The sequence below is a fragment of the Muntiacus reevesi genome, chromosome 9 (genome assembly GCF_963930625.1).
Source record: "Muntiacus reevesi chromosome 9, mMunRee1.1, whole genome shotgun sequence".
Lineage (NCBI taxonomy): Eukaryota > Metazoa > Chordata > Mammalia > Artiodactyla > Cervidae > Muntiacus > Muntiacus reevesi.
The window spans coordinates 48761559-48776957 of record NC_089257.1 but is presented as its reverse complement, the minus strand read 5'-3'; positions in this window follow the sequence as shown (position 1 = coordinate 48776957).

The window sequence follows — 15399 nt, the reverse complement described above, 5'->3', positions numbered from 1 at the left end:
ACATATAGGGTTATCATTACCATCTTTCTAAATTCCATATATATGTGTTAGTATGCTGTAATGTTCTTTATCTTTCTGGCTTACTTCACTCTGTATAATGGGCTCCAGTTTCATCCATCTCATTAGAACTGATTCAAATGAATTCTTTTTAACGGCTGAGTAATATTCCATGGTGTATATGTACCACAACTTCCTTATCCATTCATCTGCTGATGGGCATCTAGGCTGCTTCCATGTCCTGGCTGTTATAAACAGTGCTGCGATGAACATTGGGGTGTACGTGTCTCTGCTTTTTTTTTTTAACACGCTGTCTAAGTTGGTCATAACTTTTCTTCCAAGAAGTGTCTTTTAATTTCATGGCTGCAGTCACCAACTGCAGTGATTTTGGAGTACCAAAAAATAAAGTCTGACACTGTTTCCACTGTTTCCCCATCTATTTCCCATGAGGTGATGGGACCAGATGCCATGATTTTAGTTTTCTGAATGTTGAGCTTTAAGCCAACTTTTTCACTCTCCTCTTTCACTTTCATCAAGAGGCTTTTTAGTTCCTCTTCACTTTCTGCCATAAGGGTGGTGTCATCTGCTTATCTGAGGTTATTGATATTTCTCCTGGCAATCTTGATTCCAGCTTGTGCTTCATCGAGTCCAGCATTCTCATAATGTATTCTGCATATAAGTTAAATAAGCAGGGTAACAATATACAGCCTTGACGTACTCCTTTCCCGATTTGAAACTAGTCTATTGTTCCATGTCCAGTTCTAATTGTTGATTCTACTAACAATGAACAAATGAAATTAAAAGCACAATTACCATTTACATTGGTATCCCTCCAAATGAAATATTTATAAATCTAACAAAATATGGATGAAATGTATATGAGGAAAGCTACAAAACTGATTAAAGAAATCAAAGAACTAGAACTAAATAAGAGATATTCCATGTTCATGGATTAGAAGACAATATTATCAAGATGTCAGTTCTTTTCAACTTGATTCAATACAATCCCAGTCAAAATCCCAGCAAGTTATAAGCAAAAGACCCAGAAAGTAAATACAATGTTAATTAAGAAGAACAAAGTGGAAAGACTGACACAACCTATTTTCAAGACTTACTGTACAGCTGCAGTAATAAAGTCAGTATCAGTGTGGACTGACAAAAGAATAGACAAACAGATCAATAGGACAGAATAGAGAGCCCAGAAACAGACTCAATAAATACAGTTAACTGACCTTTGACAAAACAACAATAGGAACACCATGGAGCAAAGTCTTTTCAATGAATGGTGCTAGAACAACTGGACAGTCACATGCAAAAAAAAAAAAAATTAAGCTAGACACAAGCCTTACAACCTTCAAAAAAGGAATTAAAAAAGGCTCATAGACCTAAATGCAAAACAAAAACCTACAATACTAGAAGACAACATAGGAGAAAATCTAGTTTACTTTTGGTTGGTAATGACTTTCTAGATACAATATCAAAAGCACAAATCAAGAAAGAAATCACTGATAAGCTGGACTTCATTAAAATTAAAAATTTCTGGTAAAAGACTGTCAAGAACAAGAACACAAGCCACGACTGGGAGAAAGTATTTGTAAAAGACATATCTGGAGGGAGGAGCCAAGATGGCGGAGGAGTAGGACGGAGAGACCACTTTCTCTCCTAGAAATTCATCAAAAAAATAACAGAACGCAGAGCAAACTTCACAAAACAACTTCTGATCGCTAGCTGAGGTCATCAGGCACCCAGAAAAGCAGCCCATTGTCTTCGAAAGGAGGTAGGACAAAATATAAAAGATAAAAAGCGAAACAAAAGAGCTAAGGACGGAGATCCGTCCCGGGAAGGGACTTAATAGAGGACGTTCCCAGACACCGGGAAACCCTCGCACTGGCGGGCCTGGGGGAAGTGTTGGAATCTCAAGAGTTTGAATCTGACTGGGAGGGATAGAATAAATAAAACCCACAGATTACGAGCCTAAAAGCAACTCCCAGCAGAAAAGTACCCCAGACGCCCGCATCCGCAACCAGCAAGTGGGGGCGAACGGAGAGGAGCTGGCGGCATTACTTGGGGCTGGATCCGGGCATGAGCGCCCTGAGGACAATCAGAGGGAGCTTTTGTGAGTTGCCAGCTTGAACTGTGGGATTGCAAAAGAGAGAGAGAAAATTAACCGGCCAGAACACACTGCCGGCCGTTCGCAGAACAAAGGGACCGAGATTCTGGGCGGCCGAAGTCCGCCGGGAGGGTCGCGGCGAGACGGAGGGCGGGGGCGCCCGACCGTCGCGGGCAGGAACTGGGGCTGGGGACGCGGAGGGCAGAGGGCGCGCACGCCCGACTGGCGCCGGCGGGGACTGAGACTCGGACCGCGCAGGGCAGAAGACGCGCCGCACCCGGGGAGAGAGCGCCCGTCAAGCGCCTGGCTGCCTGGGCCGCTCGGGCGGCGTGGGGCCGGAGCGCGGGCCCAGCTTTGTGTGCCGCGCTTTTGTGAATCGCCCGAGGGCTGGAGCCGCACGCAGCGTGGCGCGCGCTTCAGACAGAACAGCCCGGAGCCTGAGCAGCGCAGACCGAGAAAAGAGCGCAAGGCTCTCCCGGGAGCGCCGGCCCCTCCCCGCACAGCCCCTCCCCGCAGCGCGACGGAACTAGCTACCTGAATAAGAATCCACCTCCGCCCCCTGTGTCAGGGCGGAAATTAGGCGCGGAAGAGACCGGCAACAGAACCCAAATAAACAAAGGGAACCACTTCAGAAGGGACCGGTGCAACAGATTAAAATCCCTGAAGAAACTACCGACTGACTACACCGGAAGGGCCTGTAGATATCGAGAAGTATACGCTGGAACGAGGAGCTATCTGAAGCTGAGCCGAACCCACACTGACCGCAACAGCTCCAGAGAAATTCCTAGATATATTTTTTCTTTTTCTTTTCTTTTCTTTTTTTTTTTTAAGTAAGGAAAAAAAAAAAAAAATTTTTTTTTTCTTTTTTCTTGGTTCTCTTTTATTTTCCTTTAAAAATTCCTTATTACTCCCCCATTACTCCTTAACTTTCATAGATTTTTACGATTTTTTTTAATTAGGCAAAACAATTTTTTTTCTTTCTTTTTTTCTTTTTTTTCTTTTTCTTCTTTTTTTCTGTTCTTTTTTCTTCTTCTCTTCTATTTTCTTCTTCTTTTTCTCTTATTTCTTTTAAAGCCCTCTAGCACTCCTTTTACTACACCTTAATTTTCATTTTCAATCCACTATAACCTTACAGAAGAAAGGGAAAAAAAAAAAAAAAAGAAGAAGAGAAGCCCTATTTTTATACCAAACTTCATATATATTTCTAAAATTTCTTTTGTGTGTTTTGGTTTTTGTTTTTAATATAGTATTTTTAAGAGTCTAACCTCTACTCTAGATTTTTAATTTTTGTTTTTCAGTATATGATATAAATTGTGAACATTTAAGAATCCAATATTCAGCTCCCATTTTTATTCACGAGTGTGTTGATTATTCTCTCCCAATCTTGACTCTGTTTTCTACCTCAGAACACCTCTATTTCCTCCTTTCCCCTTCTCTTCCCAATCCAATTCTGTGAATCTTTGTGGGTGTCTGGGCTACGGAGAACACTCTGGGATCAGACAACTTCGTAGATCTGTCTCTCTCCTCTTGAGCCCCCCTCTTTCTCCTCCTGCCCATCTCTATCTCCCTCCTCCCTCTCCTCTTCTCCATGTAACTCGGTGAACCTCTCTGGGTATCCCTAACGGGGGAGAAACTTTCCACCATTAACATAGAAGTTTTATTATCAGTGCTGTATAGTTGGAGAAGTCCTGAGACTACAGGAAGAATAAAACTGAAATCCAGAAGCAGGAGACTTAAGCCCAAAACCTGAGAACACCAGAAAACTCCTGACTACATGGATCTTTAAGTAATAAGTGACCGTACAAAAGCCTCCATACCTGCACCGAAACCAACCATCACCCAAGAGCCAATAAGTTTTAGAGCACGACATACCACGCAAATTCTCCAACAACGCAGGAACATTGCCCTGAACGTCAACATACAGACAGCCCAAGGTCACACCTAACACATAGACCCATCTCAAAACTCATTACTGGGCACTCCATTGCTATCCAAAGAGAAGAAATCAAGATCCGCATACCAGAACACTGACGCAAGCTTCGCTAATCAGGAAACCTTGACAAGCCAATCGTCTAACCCCACCCACTGGGTAAAACCTCCACAATAAAAAGGAACCACAGACCTGCAGAATACAGAAAGCCCACTCCAGACACAGCAATCTAAACAAGATGAAAAGGCAGAGAAATACCCAACAGGTAAAGGAACATGAAAAAAGCCCACCAAGTCAAACAAAAGAGGAGGAGATAGGAAATCTACCTGAAAAAGAATTTAGAATAATGATAATAAAAATGATCCAAAATCTTGAAAGCAAAATGGAGGTACAGATAAATAGCCTGGAGACAAAGATTGAAAAGATGCAAGAAATGTTTAATAAAGATCTAGAAGAAATAAAAAAGAGTCAATTAAAAATGAATAATGCAATGAATGAGATCAAAAACACTCTGGAGGGAACCAAGAGTAGAATAACGGAGACAGAAGATAGGATAAGTGAGGTAGAAGATAAAATGGTGGAAATAAATGAAGCAGAGAGGAAAAAAGAAAAAAGGATCAAAAGAAATGAGGACAACCTCAGGGACCTCTGGGACAATGTGAAACGCCCCAACATTCGAATCATAGGAGTCCCAGAAGAAGAAGACAAAAAGAAAGGCCATGAGAAAATACTCGAGGAGATAATAGCTGAGAACTTCCCTAAAATGGGGAAGGAAATAGCCACCCAAGTCCAAGAAACCCAGAGAGTCCCAAACAGGATAAACCCAAGGCGAAACACCCCAAGACACATATTAATCAAATTAACAAAGATCAAACACAAAGAACAAATACTAAAAGCAGTAAGGGAGAAACAACAAATAACACACAAAGGGATTCCTATAAGGATAACAGCTGATCTATCAATAGAAACCCTCCAGGCCAGAAGGGAATGGCAGGACATACTGAAAGTAATGAAAGAGAATAACCTACAACCTAGATTACTGTACCCAGCAAGGATCTCATTCAGATATGAAGGAGAATTCAAAAGCTTTACAGACAAGCAAAAGCTGAGAGAATTCAGCACCACCAAACCAGCTCTTCAACAAATGCTAAAGGATCTTCTCTAGACAGGAAATGCAGAAAGGTTGTATAAACGTGAACCCAAAACAACAAAGTAAATGACAACGGGACCACACCTATCAATAATTACCTTAAATGTAAATGGGTTGAATGCCCCAACCAAAAGACAAAGATTGGCTGAATGGATACAAAAACAAGATCCCTATATATGCTGTCTACAAGAGACCCACCTCAAAACAAGGGACACATACAGACTGAAAGTGAAGGGCTGGAAAAAAATATTTCACGCAAACGGAGACCAAAAGAAAGCAGGAGTCGCAATACTCATATCAGATAAAATAGACTTCCAAATAAAGGATGTGAAAAGAGACAAAGAAGGACACTACATAATGATCAAAGGATCAATCCAAGAAGAAGATATAACAATTATAAATATATATGCACCCAACATAGGAGCACCGCAATATGTACGGCAAACACTAACGAGTATGAAAGAGGAAATTAATAGTAACACAATAATAGTGGGAGACTTTAATACCCCACTCACAACCATGGATAGATCAACTAAACAGAAAATCAACAAGGAAACACAAACCTTAAATGATACAATAGACCAGCTAGACCTAATTGATATCTATAGGACATTTCACCCCAAAACAATCAACTTCACCTTTTTCTCAAGTGCACACGGAACCTTCTCCAGAATAGATCACATCCTGGGCCATAAATCTGGTCTTGGAAAATTCAAAAAAATTGACATCATTCCAGTCATCTTTTCTGACCACAGTGCAGTAAGATTAGATCTCAATTACAGGAAAAAAATTGTTAAAAATTCCAACATATGGAGGCTAAATAACACGCTTCTGAATAACCAACAAATCATAGAAGAAATCAAAAAAGAAATCAAAGTATGTATAGAAATAAATGAAAATGAAAACACAACAACCCAAAACCTATGGGACACTGTAAAAGCAGTGCTAAGGGGAAGGTTCATAGCATTACAGGCACACATCAAGAAACAAGAAAAAAGCCAAATAAATAACCTAACTCTACATCTAAAGCAATTAGAGAAGGAAGAAATGAAGAACCCCAGGGTTAGCAGAAGGAAAGAAATCTTAAAAATTAGGGCAGAAATAAATGCGAAAGAAACTAAAGAGACCATAGCAAAAATCAACAAAGCTAAAAGCTGGTTTTTTGAAAAAATAAACAAAATTGACAAACCATTAGCAAGACTCATTAAGAAACAAAGAGAGAAGAACCAAATTAACAAAATAAGAAATGAAAAGGGTGAGATCACAACAGACAACACTGAAATCCAAAGGATCATAAGAGACTACTACCAGCAGCTCTATGCCAATAAAATGGACAACTTGGATGAAATGGACAAATTCTTAGAAAAGTATAACTTTCCAAAACTGAACCAGGAAGAAATAGAAGATCTTAACAGAGTCATCACAAGCAAGGAAATCGAAACTGTAATCAGAAATCTTCCAGCAAACAAAAGCCCAGGACCAGATGGCTTCACAGCTGAATTCTACCAAAAATTTAGAGAAGAGCTAACACCTATCTTACTCAAACTCTTCCAGAAAATTGCAGAAGAAGGTAAACTTCCAAACTCATTCTATGAGGCCACCATCACCCTAATTCCAAAACCAGACAAAGATGCCACAAAAAAAGAAAACTACAGGCCAATATCACTGATGAACATAGATGCAAAAATCCTTAACAAAATTCTAGCAAACAGAATCCAACAACATATTAAAAAAATCATACACCATGACCAAGTGGGCTTTATCCCAGGAATGCAAGGATTCTTTAATATCCGCAAATCAATCAACGTAATACACCACATTAACAAATTGAAAGATAAAAACCATATGATTATCTCAATAGATGCAGAGAAAGCCTTTGACAAAATTCAACACTCATTTATGATTAAAACTCTCCAGAAAGCAGGAATAGAAGGAACATACCTCAACATAATAAAAGCTATATATGACAAACCCACAGCAAGCATCACCCTCAATGGTGAAAAATTGAAAGCATTTCCTCTGAAATCAGGAACAAGACAAGGATGCCCACTCTCACCACTACTATTCAACATAGTGTTGGAAGTTTTGGCCACAGCAATCAGAGCAGAAAAAGACATAAAAGGAATCCAGATAGGAAAAGAAGAAGTGAAACTCTCGCTGTTTGCAGATGACATGATCCTCTACATAGAAAACCCTAAAGACTCTTCCAGAAAATTACTAGAGCTAATCAATGAATATAGTAAAGTTGCAGGATATAAAATTAACACACAGAAATCCCTTGCATTCCTATACACTAACAATGAAAAAACAGAAAGAGGAATTAAGGAAACAATACCATTCACCATTGCAACAAAAAGAATTAAATACTTAGGAGTATATCTACCTAAAGAAACAAAAGACCTATACATAGAAAACTATAAAACACTGATGAAAGAAATCAAAGAGGACACAAACAGATGGAGAAACATACCGTGCTCATGGATTGGAAGAATCAATATTATCAAAATGGCTATTCTACCCAAAGCAATCTATAGATTCAATGCAATCCCTATCAAGTTACCAACGGTATTTTTCACAGAACTAGAACAAATAATTTCACAATTTGTATGGAAATACAAAAAACCTCGAATAGCCAAAGTAATCTTGAGAAAGAAGAATGGAACTGGAGGAATCAACCTGCCTGACTTCAGACTCTACTACAAAGCCACAGTGATCAAGACAGTATGGTACTGGCACAAAGACAGAAATATGGATCAATGGAATAGAATAGAAAGCCCAGAGATAAATCCACGAACCTATGGACACCTCATCTTTGACAAAGGAGGCAAGGATATACAATGGAAAAAAGACAATCTCTTTAACAAGTGGTGCTGGGAAAACTGGTCAACCACTTGTAAAAGAATGAAACTAGAACACTTTCTAACACCATACACAAAAATAAACTCAAAATGGATTAAAGATCTAAATGTAAGACCAGAAACTATAAAACTCCTAGAGGAGAACATAGGCAAAACACTCTCCGACATAAATCACAGCAAGATCTTCTATGACCCACCTCCCAGAATATTGGAAATAAAAGCAAAAATAAACAAATGGGACCTAATGAAAATTAAAAGCTTTTGCACAACAAAGGAAACTATAAGTAAGGTGAAAAGACAGCCCTCAGATTGGGAGAAAATAATAACAAATGAGGAAACAGACAAAGGATTAATCTCAAAAATATACAAGCAACTCCTGAAGCTCAATTCCAGAAAAATAAACGACCCAATCAAAAAATGGGCCAAAGAACTAAACAGACATTTCTCCAAAGAAGACATACAGATGGCTAACAAACACATGAAAAGATGCTCAACATCACTCATCATCAGAGAAATGCAAATCAAAACCACAATGAGGTACCATTACACGCCAGTCAGGATGGCTGCTATCCAAAAGTCTACAAGCAATAAATGCTGGAGAGGGTGTGGAGAAAAGGGAACCCTCTTGCACTGTTGGTGGGAATGCAAACTAGTACAGCCACTATGGAAAACAGTGTGGAGATTTCTTAAAAAACTGGAAATAGAACTGCCATATGACCCAGCAATACCACTTCTAGGCATACACACTGAGGAATCCAGATCTGAAAGAGACACGTGCACCCCAATGTTCATTGCAGCACTGTTTATAATAGCCAGGACATGGAAGCAACCCAGATGCCCATCAGCAGATGAATGGATAAGGAAGCTGTGGTACATATACACCATGGAATACTACTCAGCCGTTAAAAAGAATTCATTTGAATCAGTTCTAATGAGATGGATGAAACTGGAGCCCATTATACAGAGTGAAGTAAGCCAGAAAGATAAAGATCATTACAGTATACTGACACATATATACGGAATTTAGATAGATGGTGGCGATAACCCTATATGCAAAACAGAAAAAGAGACACAGAAGTACAGAACAGACTTTTGAACTCTGGGGGAGAACGTGAGGGTAGGAGGTTTTGAAAGAACAGCATGTATATTATCTATGGTGAAATGGACCACCAGCCCAGGTGGGATACATGAGTCAGGTGCTCGGGCCTGGTGCACTGGGAGGACCCTGAGGAGTCGGGTGGGGAGGGAGGTGGGAGGGGGGATCGGGATGGGGAATACGTGTAACTATATGGCTGATTCATGTCAATGTATGACAAAACCCACTGAAATGTTGTAAAGTGATTGGCCTCCAACTAATAAAATAATATTTAAAAAAAAAAAAAAAGACATATCTGACAAAGTACTATCTTCCAAAGCATATGAAGAATTCTTGAAACTCAACAATAAGACAAAAAACTCAGTTTTAAAATGGGCCAAAGACTTGAACAGATGCCTCATCAAAGAATATATACAGATGGTAGATAAGTATTCAAAAAAATGCTCCATATCACATGTCCACCAGTGAAGTTGCTCAGTCGTGTCTGGCTCTTTGCGATCCCGTGGACTATAGCCTACCAGGTTCCTCCATCCGTGGAATTTTCCAGGCAAGAGTATGGGAGTAGGTTGCCATTTCCTTCTCCAGGGGATATGCCCGACCCAGGGATCAAACCCAGGTCTCCCACATTGCAGGCAGACGCTTTACCTCTGAGCTACTAAGGAAGCCTTCCCTAGCATGTCCACAGGGAAATGCAAATTTAAAAAAAACAATGAGATACCACTACACACCTACTAGAATGGCCAAAATTCAGAGCACTGACAACCCCAAATCTTGGTGTGGATGTGTAGCAACGGGAACTCCCATTCATTGCTGGTGAGAATGCAAAAATAGTATGGCCACTTTAGAAAACAGTTTGATAGTTCCCTATAAAACTAAACATACACTTACTATGTGATCCAGCAATTACACTTCAGTATTTATTATCTGCGACCCCATGGACTGTAGCCTGCCAGGCTCCTCTGTCCATGGAATTCTCCAGGCAAGAATACTGGAGTGGGTAGCCATTCCCTTCTCCAGGGGATCTTCCCAACCCAGGGATTGAACCAAGGTCTTCTGCACTGAGGGTGGATTCTTTACAGTCTGAGCCACCAGGGAAGCCCATTTAATATATAAGTTAGTTAAAATATTAGATCCTTATGAAAACTTTGCATATGGGTGTTTATAGCAGCTTTAGTCATAATTGCCAAAACTTGGAAGCAATCAAGAAGTCCCCTAGTAGGCTAATGGACAGTAAACTGTGGTACATTCAATGGAATATTTTTAAAATTTATTTTATTGAAATATAGTTGATTTACACTGTTGTGTTAATTTCTACTGTATAGCAAAGTGATTCAGATATATGTGTGTCTATATTAATATATACTTTTTCATATTCTCTTCTATTATGGTTTATCACAGGATATTGAATATAGTTCCCGCTGCTATACAGTAAAACCTTGTTGTTTATCTATTCTATATATATTAGTTTGCATCTGCTAATCCCCAAATCCCAATCCATTATTCCCCCACCCTTCTCTCCCTTGGCGACAATAAGTCTGTTCTCTATATCTGTGTGTCTGTTTCTGTTTCATGGATAAGTTCCTTTGTGTCATAGTTTAGATTCTACATATAAATGATACCACATGGTATTCAGACAATGGAATACTGTTCAGTGCTAAAAACAAATGAGCTATCAAGTGAAAAATATGTGGAGGAGCCTTAAATGAATATTACTAATTGAAAGAAGCCAATTTGAAAAAACTGTATGCTATATGATTCCAAGTATACAACATTCTGGAAAAGGAAAAACTATGAAGTAAAACAAAAAATCAGGTATTGTCAGGTACTGGAGGGAGGGAGGAATGAATAGGTGTAACAGACTCTTTAGAGCAGTGAAACTATTCCATATGATGCTATCATGGTGGATATGTATCATTATACATTTGTCAAGTTGCATAGAATGTATAACACAAGAGTGAACCCTGGGGACTTCCCTGGTGGCCCAGTGGCTAAGATTCTGCCCATGCTTCCAATGTAGGGGGCCCGGGTTCGATCCCTAGACAGGGAACTAGGTCCTACATGCAGCAACTAAAAAAAGTACCGTATGCCACAACTAAGACCTAGTACAGCCAAATGAACAAATTTTTTTTTAAAAAGGGTGAGCCTTAATGTAAACTATGGGCTCTGAGTGATAATGATGTGTCAATATTATCAATTGTAACAAATGTATCACTGTGGGGCTGGCATTCTAGTAATGGAGGAGGATGTACATATATAAGAGCAGGGGGTATATGGGAACTGTACTTGATGCTCACTTTTGCTGTGCATCTAAAATTGCTCTGAAAAAGGTTATTTAGAAGGAAAAAATTTTAATAAATATACAGTAAAATGCAGGTTCATATTGACCTTCCTGGTTAGCATCTTTAATCTCTATTTTAAAAATACTGACAATATTTTCACATTATGAGATTATTACTTAAAGATATTTTCCATAAGCAATTTTGATATAAAATTAAATAACTCAGGTGAGTGGAGGAACATTCTTCTTGAAAAGAATTTGTTACAAGAGTTCAATTTTGTAAGCAAACTTTTTATTTAGTATTGTTGCATGTTGTCATATCTACATATTAGGTAGAGAAAATCGCTAAACCAGCCTGAGCAGTTCTGTTTAACTGTAAACTATTTTGCATGTTGTTACTAAATGATCACATATAAATCAGGTTAAGTCTAACTCAGCCCCAAATACAGAATCTTGGCAACAAAATTCAGGTAAGAGACTCTTCTCCAGAATAGCCCATGGGAGAGAATAAGAACATGGTTTTTAAGAAAATCCCTAGGCACAGTTGAAAAATGATGATTATTTTCAGCTGATTATACCATTATCTTTAACAAATATGCTTCTGTGGTGAATGATTCCGTTTTACTGTTGATTAAATCATCTGGAGGAGTAGAAAGGATTTAGGGGTTTGAAAGTCAGGAGACCTAGGTTCTGACCTCTGATCTCATAACTGCAACAATCTATGAGGAATTGGATGAGAAGCTTTCCTAAGGTTTCTCCATCCCAAACATTCCATTATTCATAATTCATAATGTGCAGTAGTAGCTTTTTGTTTTCTACATGCTAGATATTTATAATGTATCAGAAAGTTGAAACTTTAATGCTAAGCAGAGCAATCCAGAATTTCATAGGATTTTATCATTAAGACCTTACCCTTTATTTCCCAGAACAGCTCTAGGTCAGAAACCTGAGACTTTCACTGAAAAGATAGGTGCGTTTGTTTTTAGCTAGGTGTCTATTTGGCTTCAGAGTCCCAGCACTTACAGCTTGTGTTCTCTCTCTCCCTCTCCTTTCTAAGACTTTTTTTTTTTTTTAATGTGGACTATTTTCAAAGGCTTTATTGAATTTGTTACAACATTGCTTCTGTTTTATGTTTTGGTTTTTTTTTGATCCTGAGGCATGTGGGATCTTACCTCCTCGACCAGGGATCAAACCCCCACCCCCCACATCTGAAGGCAAAGTCTTAACCACTGGACCACCAGGGAAGTCCCTGTGTTACACTCTTTTAAAAACTTTACTCAGTTTCTACAAATGTATCCAGTTTTCACTAGCCTTCCTATCTTGATCCTCACTGCTGCCTTTTTCATTCTATCACTGTTGTGGTTAAATTTTCTTCTTTGAATAAAAGACAAATGCTACTACATTAATTGGTGAGCCTTTTGGAAATGCTCAATAGAAAAAGCTCCTCCCTCAGTGTGTCTCCAAAGATACCAGGCTCATTTCCCAAGAATTCTGCAAGGTCTTGTTAAAGATCTAGAAAGTTTATTTCCTTGGATATGTTCCTGTGTCTCCTAGTTTATAGTCTATGGGAACTTAAATAGAATTTGTCCTGCTGTGGTGTGAAATCTTAATTATGTTGAACTGGTTCATAGTGCTTTTAAGGTCTATGGTAACCTTCTACTTTTCTGCCCATTCATTCTACTAATATTTGAGAGTTTGCTATTGAAATTCCAACTAAAAGTCTTAATTTATCTACTTAAAAAATAATTGTGATATATAATGGAACTATATGTAAGTTTGTTCTGTATTTTCTATCTCCTGTAAATGCATTATCATACTTAAAGAAAAAAACCTAGAGATTTTTAACTACTTGTGGCATATACAAACTACTCAGATTTCATCTGGGTCAAGGCCTAAGATGTTATGAAAATTGTCAGTCAAGATGACTTTACCCAAAGAATTCTTGTGAATTAGCTTTGATGACAGCTGTTCTACTTTCCGGTACCCTATTGTAGCAGTTCTGGCATGTTAGCTACAGGCAGAAAGAAGGTTCTGATGTTCTCAGGAATGTAGAAATGGGGGCTCAACACTCACTGTGCCATAATTTCATAGTTTCTACCATGCACATTTTTTAAAATCTCTTACCCTCTAGAATTCCTAGCTCAGGAATTTCCTAACTTTTTTTCTCTCAGCAAATTTTTCTTTTTGACAGGATCCTGGTTAGTTTGTAATCCAGAAATTTTTATTGTATATTAGTTATTTTAGGCCATTGGATCAGTAATTCGGCATCTTTCATTTTCTGTTCCTCTGTTTTGCTTTTTATTTGGACCTATGGCACTTATCTCATTCCTTCACCCCCATCCCTCTATTAGGAAGAGCTTTTCCTGACATTTATTCCTTTTCCAGCCTGTTTCACCATAACTTATTAAACTCTCCCCACCGCTCACACTCCCCACTCCTCATCCCCCAACCCCCATCCCTTCTTGCCCTTTCTGGTTCCAGAGTCATTTGTCTTTTCAGTAGCCGTACATGATAGGGTAGGTTTTTTCACAAGAATTGTAATATACTGTATTGCACTTGAATTCTGGTGCTGAGAGACTGCTCCTGTCATTACATAGTGCAGCCTACAGTTTCATTACACTCAGGTAGAGAAACAAGTGCCAGTGTTACCTCCTCTTGCCCATAAACATCAGGGCTGATTTTTTTTTTTTTAGGAGAAAGAAAGCCAAATTTCCTTCTTTTCTGAAAGCCACAGTTAAATTTCATGTGGTTTTTCGTTTTCCACTTTGGGTACATTCTTCATCTCTCAACAAATGTGCTTCACACAAACTTGCCAACGGACACACAGCTAAGAAGATGCAAAGCCAAGACTGAACTTGAGAAAGTTAGTGACTAAAAGAAAAATGCTCTTTTTCAGCGCTTCCCTGATTTTGCATCAACTAAAGTGTAATGTCTCTGTGAAATCTGTTGTGACCACACTACTACAGTTAAAGGTAAAAAGTAATGGTAGTGTAATAAACGAGCTGGATACAGATCTATTCAGAAAGAGGGAATGTGTTGATATGGGACCTTTTGGAATATAATACTTCAAGTTCCATGAAAAAAAAGCCTAAATAGAGTTGCACTTTACTCAATATGTTTGAAGTTCTAAGTAAATATGTAAACTGATTATATTATAAATGTGTTAGGGGAGTTTCTCATTTAGGCAATCTTACAGTAAATTTTTAAGAGCAAATCATTCCTTATTTTGATTTTCAGTTTTGCCTCTGGCATACCAGGTATCATTTAAGAAGGCTATGCCTGTGAGGTTGCATGATCATTAACCAGTTTGTAATTTCTCCAACATGTATTTGAATACTGTGGTGTTTCATTGTTTTCCAAATGTTAGTATTTGCATACACTTTCACAATCTTCATTACATTGCTGCTATACAGCACCTGTATTGCTGTTTACTTACTTTTTTCCTGTGAATTGGTTCACATTTTTAACTCAAGTAGATTAATTTTTAAAAGAGACTTTGTATCACTACTGTAAATGTGAAATCAGCATAATTCACAATAAATAGAAATTAATAGTAAAATATTATTAGATTCTAGCTAGATACTATTCCTGTTGAAGGTTTCCATCTGAGGAGGATTAGAAAGCATTTTATTTTTTTTATTTTTTTTATTTTTTTAGAAGCTAGAAAGCATTTTAATAGTGTGGAAGACACGTTCTCACCAGACTAGAGATATAACCTTGTAATCATAAGGACTGACAGAGAATTGAAAGGAAATAACTTTCTCACAAGGCAAGTCAATGTTATTTCAGGCTGTTTCTGTGTACCATCAAAAATCCTCTTACTACCCACAAAATACTGTAACCCCATCAAGTTTTCAGAATGAACTCAAAAACTATTCATGAAAGCAGGAAAATCTCTGATCTCTGAGAAAGTCGATATCTGCTCTCTTTTGATCTGGCCAAATTCATAAACTTGGTTCTGTTTCCAGGCTAAAGAGGAA